The sequence below is a fragment of the Ursus maritimus genome, unplaced genomic scaffold (genome assembly GCF_017311325.1).
Source record: "Ursus maritimus isolate PB19 unplaced genomic scaffold, ASM1731132v1 scaffold_7, whole genome shotgun sequence".
Classification (NCBI taxonomy): Eukaryota; Metazoa; Chordata; class Mammalia; order Carnivora; family Ursidae; genus Ursus; species Ursus maritimus.
In genome coordinates this window covers 42,797,736-42,813,967 of record NW_024426885.1, presented here as the reverse complement: position 1 = coordinate 42,813,967, position 16,232 = coordinate 42,797,736, and positions in this window count along the sequence as shown.

The window sequence follows — 16,232 nt, the reverse complement described above, 5'->3', positions numbered from 1 at the left end:
ATAATTGAATAAGACTTTTATGGTCACTGGGATGCGGGGATGTATATTTTGCATGTGAGAGAAATGTAAATAATCTGTGTCCACAGGATGAACTCTGAATAATTGAAGATGGTGGTGATTTGTTTTCTGTTTTTTCTTGTTGTTGTTGTGGTTGTGGTTGTGGTTTGGTTTTTTTTTTTAATTTTTGTTTTTGTTTTTGTTTTTTACCATTCCCTGCATCTAGAGGTGAGAACAAATCCCCTTCCCTTGAACATGGGCTGGACTTTGGACCTGCTTTGACCATTCAAGTGTGGTGGAAATGACCTTGCATAACTTGTAAATCTAGACCTAAAGAGATATACAGCTTTTATGCACTAGGGATACAGTTGCTGCACTGGGAGAAGGACAAATAGTGTGGAGAGGCTGGGTAGAGGATCAGCCAGCTCTCTAGCTGACCACCCCACTGAGTTCCCAGCCAACAGTGCCCCCAAACATTAGTCATTTCAGTGAGTCATGGTTGGTCCAGCTTAGTCAAGCCTGCAAATAATTGCAATCCTAGCCAATTGAATGAGGAGCGAAGGCACCCCAGCTAAGCCCAGGTGAGCTCTAGAATTTTGGGAGATAATTAACGGTGGTTATTTTTTTCTAAGCCATGGGAGGGAGAGTTGTTACATAGCAAGAGATAGATGGAATAACAAGAAAACAGCAAACATAGAAATGCTTCAAAAATATTTATCTAAAAGCAAGATTATAGAATCTACCCTGTGAGCTCTGATTTTCCCACTGCACAAATTTCTAAGAGTCTGCTTGTCTCTACCCCTCTCCAAAGAAGCACCTTCCTCTAAGGAAGGGCAGCCACAAATCCAGCATCTGGATGGACACATTACATCTTCTCTCTGTCTGGACAAATCTCCTCTGTCCTTCTTCTCCAGTTTCCTCTGTTAGCACAAAGAAACACTCTTAAACCAAAAACAAAACAAAATATTGAAACATCCCTTGGAGATTGATGCTCCTGGATAGGGAAGTAACGAACATTCTATGGGTTCTAGCCACTCTGTTTTCATTTCGCTTTTATATTGCTACTGGCAAATCTGCATATTCTAAAAGTATATCTCCACAGTCTGATGACAAAAATTTTAAATTTCCTTTATAGATCGATGCCACTGAATGAAGAGGTAACTTGTTTATCTGGTTCTAGCTGCTCCGTTTTCATTTCACTATTGTATTGCTTTTGGCAAGTCTACATATCATAAGAGGATATTTGTTTCTGCTTGCCTGAAGCTTGTTAATACCTTTCCAGAGTTGCCTAAAACATGAGTAAGATTATGCAGGACAGTCACCATGGCTCAGGATCCAAATTAAAGCAACCTAATTTGACTGATGCTCTCACACTCATCAGCCAGGCAGGGCAGCGCAGAGCAGTGAAATGCACACACAAGGAGGTTGCCAGAATTAGTGAGGAAAAATACAGGACAGCCAGTTAAATCTGAAGTTTGAATAAACAACATGTCATTTTTGTTAGTGCAAATATATTTCCTCTGCACTGTTTGGACATACCTAAACTAAAAACATAGTTAACTGGATGTTTACCTGGCAACCCTATCTTACGTCTCAGTAAGATCTCGGAAGTCAGGTCTGTTTCCTATGGTTATGCCTCCTTTTTAAAAATGTGTCCCTTGTTCTACTTTTGTGGGACCCATTGTAATGTGGTCATGCTTTAACACGTGGCATGGGAAAAGTGACAGAGACTCCCGGGAACACAGAGCAGTAGGGAGGAGCCCTCACATCTATTGGGCACTTAAAATACATCCAGTATTTCACATGTTTTTTCATGCGGTCCTTTCAACAACCCCAACGGATGTGAGTGTCACCCCTTTGCTCTGAGGAAACAGACACTCAGAGAAAGCCTGGCTCAGGGTCGCACGGGTAGCTCGAGGCTCAGCTCTCTGACCAGAACTACCTGGTTCCCAAATCCATGTGTCCATAACTCCACAATGTGCTGATCTGTGGGGACGTGTATCAGGAGATTGGGGGTGTGAGGACAGGTAAAGTTCTTGTTATTTTTCTGTCACTCTTGTGTCTCCAGTGTGTTCCCTGTTTGTATGACATTTGAGAGGCCTGTTGATAACTATATACTTTATGGAGGACAAATGAAGGTAAAAGAGAAACAGGGAAGATGGGAAAAGACATAAAACATGCCTCTATTTTAATCTCTAAAGGAGGAATAAATCCTTACCAGTGACTCAAACAGTCCCCTAGCCACTTGCTCTTGTCGCACACAGATGGTAGCAGATCCCTCTTCTGCAGAAAGACAGCTTAGTGGGGGGAGGATGGGATCAGTCTGCAGTATGCTTGTGGTTAAGTGATCCCTCTTCAGTCCCCCAAAGTCCCGGTGGGACAGAGTCTATTCTTACATTGAAGAGCCCCTTGGCGCAGAGTAGAAATAGTACGACTTCTCCTCTGAAGCTTTGAGTGGGTCTCTCTGTCCTGGAATATTGTAGGAGCGAATACAGGGAGAAGAAAATGAGGACATGACGCAATGTCAAATTATGGGTCCCTCTGCTGTGTAGTTCTGACCTATTCTGCTTCATAAGGAAGAGGAATCTTAGCAAGCAAAATTTAGGAACTCAATTATAAAAAGGTAGTGAAATATTATATCCCCCCCCCATGTGGAGGTTTCTTTTCCCAAAAGAAACAAGCCAAGACTTAGATCCAAGATGTTAGCAGATTGGTGTGTGTGTATGTGTGTGTGTGTGTGTGTGTGTGTGTGTGTGTGTGTGTTTTCATGGAAGACTGACATCTCTTAGCCAGGTTAAGTAACTCCAATCTTGGTTTCTATTTTCCATCACTGCTTTTCTTATACTTGAGAGCTTGGAATAAACCAGTCAGCATTTATCCTTGAGTTTGACCTAAATCATTTTCTGGGAGGACGCTGACATGAGGAGAAACCAATGGCCCAAAGCCCAACTGAGCAAATGATTCACAAAATGCTTTTGTCCCTACTGAAGCATATGGTCCCAATGCTGCTGGGAACCGGGATAAATAATAAGGGTCCTATCTGGCCCTCCGCCACTCGTAGACACCATTCAGGATGCTTTTCTTCCAAGAGTCCCACGTGGGAGGCTTACATCAAGACCAGGATTAGGACTTGAGAATGTACACAGCGGGCAAAAACCCAGGAAATTCGCTCAATGCCCTTGAGCTTACATATTGATTCCCCCGATGATTGTGGAAGTGTCCCATCTGCTTTCTGTAAGATGTCTTTTTGTATCTTCTGTGTGTATTTCTGGGATGGGAGCTAGGAGATTTCAATAGAACTGTCCAAGGCATCTATGACGCCCTAGAGAGAGAAGTTACAAATTACACTTTCCTACTTTAGAGGACCTAGATGAAGAATGATTTGATACTTTGGCTAGACCAGAAACTGCCTCTTATTGTTTGGTTTTAAGGCAGCTTTCAAGGCGCAGGCAAATTAATATCTTGAACTGTATGCCAGATAAGTGCAGCGTCAAGATCTGACCAGTATTATCCCTTGGAATCTTCTACTCTACTCTGTGATGTGGGCATCCATCCCCTGGCTCACAAGTGAGTTGAACTGAATAAAAGATGGTGAGCCCATCAGCTTAGGTCAATCGCTGCCAGGGGATGACATAACAAGCCTCCCTAGCCAGGTCTGTCTGGTTCCAAAGCTATGCTTTCTGTTGCCTCTCCATTGCTTCTTGGTTCGTTGAAGACCCGTTCGTTCCTTTGCTGTAGGACTGGTGCCCTGCCCCTGCCTTACCACCTAAGTGCCTGAACTGGTTTGCTGACGGTCTTCTCTTTCTCTGGAACCCATTTTGCTATGTTCACTCTGAGCTGGAAGCATGGAGGAATGAACTCTCCCACTTCCAGGATTTCCCATGACTAAGGAAGTTGGTACATGAGTACCCGTCTGTTGCTCCACAGTTGAGGTAATGCGGGCGTGTGCAGTCTACCCTGTTTCCTAGTCCCTGTGAGGTGAAGCCTCAGGTTCTGACATTGGTAGCTGCTTCACTAACTTATCCTTTTTTGGGGGGCCTTCCCTTTCTCGTGCATCTTCTTCTCCAACCCCCTAGTGGCGCTCCTGAGTTATCTCTTGGATTGTCTCACAGACTGCTTTCGAGGGAACCCCCCAAAGTGTGGCTTCAGCTACTGGAAAATAGAGGGACAGAAGAAATGTGGTGTGTGTGTGTGTGTGTGTGTGCGTGTGTGTGATGAGAAGGGTAGGGGAAGGTGATGGTCCAAGATGAGAATTACCACTCCTATCAAATATCCATTCTTTCACTTGTAAATGTGATTTTTAAAAAAACCTACCTCACATAGCTGTTGAAAGTATGAAATCACGTGATTTATGGAAAGCACTGCCCATCATAAGTGCTCAGTAAGTGCTGAACAGCTGTCGAGTTGAAAGGTCATGAATGTTAAGCTTGACCTCAGTGAGACACTGGGATTTAAATTCTGGGTCAGTCGCTTACTAGCTGTAGGAGTTTAACTTACTCTGCTTCTCATTGCCTCTATCTGGGCAATGGAGTAAGGATATGCTCCCCACAAAGCCATGCTGAGGATGAAGTAAGCGACGTGTGCAGAGCAGCTGCAGACAGGACATCGTAGGTTCCCAGAACGTGGGAGCGCCTCTGCTTCTGCTTCTCCCACTTCTGCAAGGACACGGACAGAGCCTTCTGGGCAGAGTGCTTCCAAGCCTTCTTCTTAGTCCTCTTCTAGCAGGAATGAAAATCACACTTGCAATTTTTCTGAGTGATTGATCGGCGTTTCATGATGATTTTATCACTTGGTAGAGGGTGAAAGTCACTCAATGATTAGCCAGGTTCCTCCATTAAAACCCACCGCCTAAGACATACTCTAATTACCCACACATTCCTGTTAGGCTTTATAGTGTAATTGCTATTCATGGTCCAATTAAGGAGCAATTGCAAGCCCAGAAAAAAATGTGCTTTATTGCTTCAATTTTGAAATTCGAGTATCTTGGAGCTTTAATCTACTCCCGGTCTATAGGGCTCGGCATCGAACGATGCCCACACTGGTGCAATGGGGCTTGTGGGACTTCCTTTCCCTCCCAAGCTCCACAGAAGAGCTCTCTGGCTGACAGCAGAGACTCCACGGGCTCTGCTGTTTTGTAGAAGGCAGAGGGACAGACGGACAAGGGGGCCTGCCTTTTCTGGCATGCTTAAGACCTTGACAGAAAATCATCAGGTCCTTTGAGAGTCTGAGCTACCAGGGCAGGTGGGGCTCTGCTCGGCTGGAAGCTGGCCACTCTCCAAGGGAAGGACGAAAGCAAACACCATCCAGGGGGCTGCCAATTCAGGCAGGTCTGGGTCCAAATCCCTGTTCTAACATTTCCTAGCAGTCTGACCTCGGGCAAGATAGCTCTCGATGTTCCACTGTCCGCATCTACTAAATATTAGGATAATGATAGTACTGACTCTTTATTGTAATTGGGAGCATTAGACGAGATAGAGCACGCAGCACACCTAGCACCTACTAGTCCTCGGTGAATTCTACCATCATCGTCACCACCACCACCTGCAATACCCCTACTCCAATTTCTACGCAAGTGTCCTGTTCTGACATAGGTCAGGAGGGATGTGCCTGCTGACTGTGGCAATGGTCCCTGGCAGAGCTGAGCAAAGCCGTTAATGTTGTTTCATGTTAAGCAACATTAAATAAGGTTCTTTACTGAGTGCCTCTCAGAGCATTTAGTCCTCTCATTTGAAAAAAAGGAGTTCTGAGTCAGCCCAGAGCATAGCAGCCAAGGGTACAGACTTTGAAGTCAGAGGCACGTGGGTGCAAATGCCTGGTTCTGCACGATCAGCCTTTTTGACTTTCAGTCTCTGCATTTATAAAACGGAAATCGTAGTGTTTCTGTTATGAATGTATGTGTGGGGATTAGATGAGATAATACATGACAAGCACTTACTGTAGTATGCACTTAAACCTTCAATAAATGTTAACTCACGATTCTTCTTATTTTCTTAAAAAGAGATGTGCTGAGATTAAACTATATTATGTAAGTTATCCTGAGCCTCTCCTCTGTAAAACTATGGAATCCTAAGAAGAGAACAAATAATGTCCAGAAGATTCCTTTTGGAAAATCCTGGAGCTATTACACAAAGTGAGAACGGATGCTGGGCTAGGACAAACTGATTCCAGTGTGGTTTGCGTACGAGTCCCACTTCCCAGTGGGTGCGTAAGGACCCTACGGGGAGGGGCTGTGGCCTTGGCCCTAGTGGATCGACCAAATCTGCACGAGGAAGATACGTTTTTGAGGAGAAGTGGAACTGTATTCCCAAGTAGAGAGGGATTTGGAGAAAATTCAGAATATGCTTAAGTAGGGACAGAATGGAAATCTTGACATTCAAATATCCCGCCAATCAACCAGGAACTGTCCTTTTATCAGAAAGGAGGGGGGCTTGCTGAACAATCCCTGCTCTCCGAGGCAGTGTGTTGGATGCCACGTCCAACTTTCAGAAGAGGCCTTATCTCCTAATTCCCACCGTTAGAGAGAACCCAAGGAGCATGGATCAAACCCTGATCTCCAAACGCTGCCAGGTTCTTGGGAACGTGGCCCAAAGGCTTCCACCCACCTGCAGAAGAATCCACCATGCATCTCCTATATGCCTAGAGGAATATGCTCAAGCATTCCTTCGTCTTCCAGAAGTCAAAACCCAGATGCACAGATCTTATGGCCGAGGAGCAGGTGGTTAAACTGCCTTTCCTCTGTTTCACCAGAGAATTCATTTCATGCTGAACAGAATGGCTCATTCTGCTGTGAGCTTGGCCCCAAGGTTCCCAGGTTCCATTGGTGAAGCATTACCCATTCATACTCTGGCCCATTTGTTTCTGCTGCAAATTTCCCAGAGACTTATGTATACGACGTTCATAGATTTTCCCATTTATGTTGTTTCCTCGTGCATAACAATGATCTGCCGGCTTTCATTTCCTTTAATGATCCTCTGAATGGGGAAATGTTCCCGTGTCATGTCACATGTCTGATGCTGGCCTGATTTCAGGAGTTGAAAGTCTTGCATGTCGATGACCTAAAAAGGGTCACTCTCCACCAATCAGCAAGCTGGTGGCAAGTCCCCATCAGAAAAGGAGAGCGTCAGAGGGAGGCAGGTTAGGGCAGGTAAGGAGAGAGACTATGACCACCACCTCAGCTACCGTTTGATGTATAGCTCTGCTGCTTTCTCAGTGTCCGACCTTAGGCAAGTCATTTAACTGCTTTGTGCCTCAGTTTCCCCACTGTATAACGGAGCTAGCGCTCCAGATATGGTGAGATGGTGGTAAGGCGTGTGATATTACTGCCACTCTCAGCAATAACAAGACATCCCCAGGAATTCTGAATCAGGTGCTCTATTCCACTTCGACTTCTTCAGAGACAAACACATATCAGTAAATGCAAACATCTTCAAATTATAAAGGAATCTTAAAATAATCTACTATCTTTATTTGTTTACATCTCTCGCTTGCTCACTCACTCCTCTGGATTGTGGATTTCTTACAGGCAGAAGCCATGTCTTATTTTCATTTGTTTCCCCAGTAATTGCTAAGAAGTAAATATTTTTTGAACTAATGCAAATGTCAGCTATGTACGGAGGCTCAAACAAGGACCATGATCCCTATTGCAGGAAACAGGGCAGCCTTGCAGGGACAGTGGCTTAGCCTGGAAAGGGAATGAGCTCTGGGGGGAAAGGCCATAACCTATTCCAACCAAGGCCCTGGGAGAAGGCGAAGCAGCCTGAAGGGGGGGTCCAGCCCAGGGACTGTTTGCACAGATCGAGGACTTCCTCTAGGGTTCAAGTTTCCAATTTGAGAGAGGGTGGGAGCAGAGCCCAGGCAAGACGGCTCAGCACTGGGGGAGGGAAGGAGAGAGCCCTGAGCAGACCCATGGCTGCTTCTGCAATTTGGGATTGAGCTATTTTGCTATGGCCCTTGGAGGAGTCTTGATATAAAATCCTTCACAGCAAATGAGTTTGCCAATGTTTGCAGATTCCTGTGGAACCTCGGGGGACTCCCAGTACAAGCATTGCTGCACTCGGAACAAGTCCTCAGAAGGCTTGGCTGGGGTGAAGGACAGGACAGAAGGCCATGCTGAGCCACAGGGCACACACGTGTCCACACACCCACAAGGACAGGCAGAGCCACATGTCAATCTGTGCAAACCCATTCCACGGGACAGAAGCAAGTGTGAGTGTGAAGACAGGCGTCCCACGCTTCTTACTAACCAGCGCAACTGCCCCGAGAAGCCCTGGCGGGGCGGGGCTCGGCGCTCCGGGAGGCGCGCAGTCACTAGGTGGCTGGGCTCCGAACGCATGATGGTAAGTGCCTCAGGGATTACTTCGCGGTGTCACAGTGGGAGAGGGACAGACCTGAGGAACAGAGCAGAAAGGGAAGTAGAAGTGGAGGGAGAAGAAAGGAAAGGAAAGGAGAGGAGGAGGGGCTCCGCGAGGAGTGAAAGGACTTCCACAGAGCCGCGTGCCCAGCCTCGCCCTAAATAGGTTTCCATTTCCAAAGCCCAGCGAAGAGGAATTCATCTTAAGTTCTCGTTAATGCTTTGCACCGGGAGTGCCCCGCTGAGAGCGCCTGTCTGCACCGGGTGCCAGCTGCCCTGCACAGCTTCACAATGGGAGGATGCATGGTAATCATGTCATTGCTTTCTTAGCTCCCATTAGAGACCACGGGGATTATTTCCTTGCAGCCACTGAGCTGCCCCCTTTCTCTGATGATGTACACAGCTTTGCCTAGCAAATCATTTTAAACGAGAGACACATTAAGGGCAGTGTGGGAAAGGGTGGGCCCCTGGGGGGCTAGCTCAGTCCTTGTCCAGAGGCCCCGGCAGGTGCAGCCGGGGACCTGCCATCTCCTCCTTTGTCGCTCCCCCCGGAGCAGCCAGACGCCGTCATCCAGTTATTGGGTCACATTCTATACAGGGAAACCGAGGGTAATAAAAATAGCACCTTGCATTTGAAAAGTGTTTTACAATTGCCAAAGTGCTTTTCATACCTGTCATCTGACTCCGTCCTCACAATACCCTTTTCCGTGAAGCAGGAGAATATCCTATTTGACAGAAAGAAGCACTGCATGGCGAAGTCACCTGCCCGACACCCCTCAGCAGGTTCCCCGAAGTCCTGCCTCCGTGGTCTGTCTTCCTCGTTTGTAGTTTGAAGTGGGCTGGGGGAGAGGCACGTCCTGTCCAGCCAGTGGGCTTCTCCATTGGCCAGGCCCCTTCCCCCTCCAATCCAATGGACAGCTGCACTCTGCTCATGGCTGCTCCTAAAAATTTCTGTCACTATCTGCCCCACCATTGCACCCACTCCCCCTCGCCCACAGTCACCTTCCCCTACTCCCTGCGCTGCAGGCGGAACAGAGCGAGCCTACAGGGGCTTTTCCTAAGACACAAATATGAACTTGTCACCTTGCTACCCAGATTTCTCCAATGGCTTCTGGAGACAACGTCTAGGGTCTGGTCTGGTCCACAGAACTGTTACTGGGCTCTCAAGTGTTGCTATTTACCACCCCATGAATGCTCTGTGATATAGTGCTACTGAACTTTGACCTTTCCAAATGTGCCTGGGAGACCACGTGCCCCTGGGCCTTTGCTCATGCGCTTGCCTTCGTGGCCTTACAGTAACTGTAACAATTGAGATATAATAGCAACAATTATGATAATGAACAAGATGATGGTGATGAAGATAAGCATATTTTATTGACAGTTGAACATCAGAGTTCTTTTTTTAAAAAGATTTATTTATTTATTTGAGAGAGAGAGAGAGAGTGCATAAGTGGGAGGGTCAGAGGGAGAGGGAGAGAGAATCCCAAGCAGAGTCCACGCCAAACGCGGAGCCCAACGTGGGGTTCAATCCCATGATCCTGAGATCACAACCCGAGCTGAAACCAAGAGTCGGACGCCCAACCAAATGCACTACCCAGGCGACCCAACCATCAGAGTTCTTAAAGTCGTATCTACTCGCACGTCCACCCCATAGCACAATTTACGTGGCAAATACAACCTCATTCTCATCCAGGTCTCAGTTCAAGGCTTTCCTCCTCAAGAAGGCCTTCCATGACAATCCCCCCTCAAATCACCTGCCTTCCTTCTTCTTCCCTGTCCTTGCCGCCTTGTTGCATTTTGTCACAGCTCATTTATGCACCTGCAGGTAACACTCTGTCTCCAATCTTGCTGTGGCTAGCAGAGCGTGAGCTCCTTGGGAGCAGGGACAGGTTGTCAGGCTTGTTCACTCTGTGGCCCTGTGCTTAGAACGTGCCCATGGTCATGGTGTTCAATGACTCAGGACCATTTGGGTGATGAGGAGTCTGAGACTCAAAGAAAATTAACTGGCCTAAGATCAACAAGATACCAAGGGGCAGAGCCAGGAGTTGATGCAGGGTTTCCTGACCCTAAAAACAGCTTGTGGGTTCAAGGTCATATGTTCCAGAAATTGTTTCTAGCATCCCCAGGACTGTATGTCTCAGTACACATGTATACACATGCTTACATGCTTACTGCCCCCAGTAATTACTCATCTTGGCACTTACCTGCTTTATCACTGCCCATTTATGGTTGACAGACTCTAAGCCGCTTGACTTCAGGGATTCTGTGTCATTTCCTGCCATATCTCTAGTTCTTGGCATGGTAACTGAAATTCAACATTTGTTGAAAAATTGGAGGAAAGTAAGCATTACTTTCATGGGTGCCCTTTGGCTTAGCATTACTTTAGACCAGAGATACTCAAAGAGTGCCCTCTGGACCAGCAGAATGAGAATCCCTTGGAACTCCTTAGAAATGCAGATTCTCAAGCCCCTTCCTGACCCACTGAATTGGAAATGCTGGGGTGAGGCCAGCCATCTGGGGTAAGAAAGCCCTCCAGGTGATCCTAACATACGCTAAGCTTCGAGAATCATTGTTTTAGACCTGGGACTGACTGCACTGAGCAAATCTAACACAAATTAGGCTAAATCCCACATCTCTCAGGCCACAGGATGCTGCGGTCTCAGAGCTGAAGGCAAAGTGAGGTGCAATCACCCAGTGCGGCCACCAGAGTCAGCTCCTGCTGTCCTGCCTCACTCGGCACAGACACAAAGGCTCTTCCCTGGGCAGTGTCATGCTGGCCTTCCTTCTGTAAGAACGTCATGCCCACTGCCACGGGGCCTGAGCAAAGGAAGACATCCCTGCCTCCAACACTCCTTCCCGTTCTCCTCCACCTTCCTCCACACCATTTATGTCTAGGGCACAGCATTCTGGTTGCCCTTGGCTGGGTCTGTGACTTGACCTAGCACTCTGCTTAGAATGAGAAGCCGGCTCTACTCCTTCAGATTCTGCAAACCTCCTGTTCTGCTTCATTCATTCTTCTGCTCCCTGCTAAGGTGGCTCATTATTACCCACCAGATTCCTGATGCTGGGAGCTACCGTCCTTTCCCTACACCAGTCCAGAATGGCCCTCTAGAGATGGCAAGGTTGGGCTAATAGCTAGCCCTGCCCACATTTGCCTGGTGACTCAAGTCCCTGGCCCAAGCCCAGCATGGAAAACTCAGCCTGCCTGTGGACCAGGTTCATGGGGTGAACCCTTCCCCAACAACAGTTATGCTCCAGCTGTCTGAACTCCAGTCCTAGCCACAAGAAACTCACCATCTTCCTAAGTGGTCCATTTCATGTTGGAACAGCCTGGCTGGTAGAATGTCCTCCATGATCACAGTCTACTTCTCCGTAGCATCTGCCCACAGCTCCTGGCTCTGCGGGCCCATTTGACTTCCCTTCCCTACAACCCCCCTTCCCCCAATTACTCACTGGTGGCTTCCAAGTTACTACCATTGCTCTAGAGATGCTTAGAGCGGTATCTGCTTTGATCCTCACTAAATCTGTATTTTATCTTTCATAAAAGGGAGGGAGAACCTGCAGCCATCATACAGTGCTATGAAGCCCAGTTGCAGTGTTTCGAGGTTAGGGGTGTAGATACAGTGCTGATAAGAGATGGGCCAGGTTCTGCAAATATGTCGGTGACTGCCTAGAGCTTCCCAGAAGCTTAGCTCTGAGCAAATGAATGTTCCTACTTCAGAATAGATTCATTTTATTTTTAGAACATGCCCTGTGGAATTACAAGCTTGGAGGGACATGAAAAAGCACATGAACCTTCTTAAATCACTGCAGACATGTTATGGGGGCATGAGAGAGAAAGCCTGCAAAGGGAGTGAAATGTCAAAGAGTGGGGGAATAAGGACAGTGAAGCTATTTGCCAGGTACCAGGGGCCCTAAGTGGGACGTCTCTGCCCAGGTCAAGGCCTCTGGTGCTCCCCCTTTATCCATGTGTGTGAGTTCCTGCAGGCTCCAGCCCTGTCTCCTCTGGCCATACGCGGTCCCAGTCACCTGAGTAATACCATGGCAAAGAGATCTGACCAGGCAGCACATTTGTCAACTCCTGCCCCATCAGTTCATCAGGTTTGGAACTCATCTTGGCTTCCAGGGGGTTGAAGTACAGCCCCCTGAACATCTCCAGAATGTCAGCATGAGTTCTGGAATCAGACCAATCTATGCTAAAATGTTGGACAAATTACCTAACCTCCTGAAATCTCAAGTTTTTCATCAGAACGTATATATCAAAGACCTGTTTGGAAGATGAAAAGAACTAATATTTGTCAGGTGATAGCAAACCCAGATCACATTCTACCCACCTGCAACTGGACTGGGCTTGCAATGACCCAATTTGATATTGAGAAGAGAAAGCTTGAAGGTTTAAAGTAGCAAAAAGCCAGTGGAAAGGGAGTTAAAATGTTTTCCTGCTGTTAGGAATATGCCTGCTGTTAAGTTTTAGGTCTCAGGAATGGGGCATAATGCTTCTTTACAGAAGAAAGGTGGGGGAAATGGGTTCCCACAACAATTTAGAGTGTAACTAGATCACCTGAGAAGGCAAAAGCTGGAAAGGAGCTGAGACATCAGAGTGTAGCAGGAGGGCAAGGAGGGGTATCATTGTGGAGCACAGACCTGAGACTCAAAACAAAATATCCATGGAGAATCCAGGCGAGGCCTGGGACCCTCACATGGAAAGGATCCTCAGAGGAGGCAACAGAGCTAGGAGTGAGCACCGTGCCTGAGCCTTGGAACAAGAGGCTAGATGTGTATCTTTGCCTGGGCTTTAGGGCTGGAGAGGAATTCTTGTAGCCTAGGTTTCTCCCCAGACTGCCTTTGTGAGAACTCACGTCTCTGCTCCCACACTGCTGTATACCTGTACCGTGAAGTATGGGTCTTGAAGTCTCTTCATGAGTTAGTCTGCTCTTTTCAGCCTGCTAGGACTGCACCAGGCTGACCTGCCAATGTCCTAGGCATGGGCCTACCTGGAAGATGGGTGATGTGTGGCACTCCAATCGCGTCAGAGGGGCTGAGGGCCCTGGGTGACCAGACCTAAGCTCAAGGACAAACCCCACCACACACCTGCTGAACGACTTTGCAGCAAGTCCTTACACGTACAAACCTCAGCTTCCTCATTTGTAAACTGAGAAAGGAACCATACCAAGGTTTGCAACATTAGATTAAATGAGAACGTAAATAGAAATCACATAACACAGTCTCACAAATGGTAGGATTATTAGAAGCTCGTATCCTCATACCTATAGTTTAGGAATATTTTACATACCTATGAATCATTTGTTGGGGCCCTTCTCATGAAAAGACATGGTGCTCAGCTCCATGGGCAATAAAAAAAAGCATGATTCACAAGCTCTAGGGATTTGTGAATGAGCAGCAGAGATCAGAAAAATAATGGTCAGAGAAGAAGTAAAGTGAGATCTATAGATAGATATGTGAAAATGCTGTGCCATTGGAGGAGGACAGAGGCCTCAGTGTGCTGAGTGGCTACTCTGTCCCAGGCACTACGCTAGAAGCTGGCCAGCTTTATTTTTCGCGGAACCCTTCCAACCATGCTGTGGGGTAGGTCCATTATTGTCCCCATTAGTAGTTGCAAGAACTCAAGGCTCAAAAGAACCCAATGGCTTTCTAAGAGGCCCTAACTAGTAGATGATGAAAGGAATTTTACGTTGTCGGCCTCTTAAATTCTACCCTTTCTGGAAAACGTCATTGACTTTAAGGAGGGAGGAAGTAGAGAGGAAAGATGTTTACACTGGCCCTAGGGGAAAGAAAGAACTATTCTAATGCTATACCTTTCCATTGGATAATAGGGAAACTATAAGCAATTCTGCTAAAGAGGGGTGGAAACCATGGGCATGTATGCCCCGAAAAGATAGCTGTGAGAACACGAGCCCAGTTTGTCTCATCAGTGCTGAGCGTGCGTAACATGGGACGTTCTGCAAAATAGCTTCGTGCAGGATCTCTGACGGTTCAAGGCAGAAGCATCTGATTGAAAATGAGCCTAGAATATCTTCATGAGTAAGTGGGTCATGGATCTTTCCCAAATGGCGGCCTCAGAAAACAGATCATAGATAAAAATAAAAATACCAAGAATTATTTTTAAAAATTAAAAAAAAAATCAAGCAAAGAAACAAGATGGTTGGCAAACATGAGGAACGCAGCCTTGAAGATAGAAGGTGGAAGGAGGTGACATTTACATAGCAGCTAAGGAGCCGGACACTGTTCCGTGCATGCTGATCGGACCTCATACAAGAGGATATCGACTGAGGCAGGATCACGATAAACCCAGAGGAGGAAGGGCATTCCGCAGAGCACTGGGTCTTGATGCAATGAGGATATAACCCTGGAGCCACCAGGGTTCCTTATACCAAGAGAGCCTGCAGGAAATGGAAGGTCACACACAGAAGGGCAGAGCTGAGGAGAAGGGGTGGAGGGATAGAAGACTGGGTCCCGAAGAAACGCTGTGAGCCTCGGTCGAGGTGCACGTGAAGTCAGGTCATCCCTGCATGCTGTGCGTGTCAAGTCCCTGCATCTTCGCTTTGGTTTTCGCTTAGTTGGGTTTGAATTATTTTTACTTACCACCAAAAGAGTCCTGCCTAATATGGAAATGAAGTCATGCTGGATCTCCGGCAACGAGGACAAAGCGGGGCATATAGTAGATGCTCACGGATATTATTGGAAGGAGTGAATAATATACTTGATCCTCCCGAGCAATTACAAGCAATGAGTCAGAGACACGATGGCCACGGGGACAGAAATAGAAGTAAAACGCTCATCTCTCGAGTCCTAGTTCAGGGCACCTTCCATTACTTATCTTATGCCTCTTGTCCATATGGAGGGATGTTTCTTTTTTTAAGTTATTGTTCTGTGCTTCATGATTTAAAAAATTTTACACGAATGCTTTTTCATTATAAAAGACTCACTGCTTCCACTGTCCTATTCCATTCTCAGTCACAGTTTGATATGGGCCCTAATAGACCTTCTTCCTTGCATTTATGTAAAGTTAATTAAGTATCAGGTCGATAATAATCTTTGAATTAAAAATAACATTTTAATTTGCTTCCAAATAACACAAGGAGTCATGAGAAGAGACGGTTGGTGGGGTTCAGATAAAACAGGATAGGCTGTGTGGGTCAATGTCAAAGCAGCATGGGGGTACATGGAGGTTTGTCATTCTGTTCTCTACAGTGCATGTGTTGGAAGTATATAAAACATATAAAAATAAAATACAATATTATTGTAACACTAGTAACGTGTACAGTGTAAAGAACTGAAGAAGGAAGGAAATCATGAGAAAATAAAAACCTCCTATTCCTGCCACCCAGTTTACCAGTTAACTGTATATTCTTGCAAGTCCTTCCAAACCTTCGTACGCACAGACACCCACGCACACAGAATCGTTATTTTTTTCTTTTATTTAACCAATTGTTTTAAGTATACATTTAAGAAAATTACCTGGATTTTTCTGTTATGGGTACTGCATTTATTTTCTTATTTGGGAGGAACAACGTTTACCTCTCCAGGTTGCCAGGCCAATATTTAGTATTTTTTGTTTCAATAATGCCCATTCTATATTCAAATTTCTCCAGCCATCCTTAATAACTCACCATTTGTCTGAGAGCATCCAATACAGGAACAGGTATTACATCTAGTTTTTATGCCCTTTAAAACTCATGGGGGAAAAGAACCCCTAGCTTTATTGAGACATAATTTACATAGCATATAATTGCCTATTTAGAGTGTAAAATTCAGTGTTTTTTAGTGTATTCATAGAATTGTGCAGCCATTATAATCTAATTTTAGCGTATTTCATCACTCTCTAAATAACCAGTCACTTCCAGTTCCCTACTTGCCCTTCCCC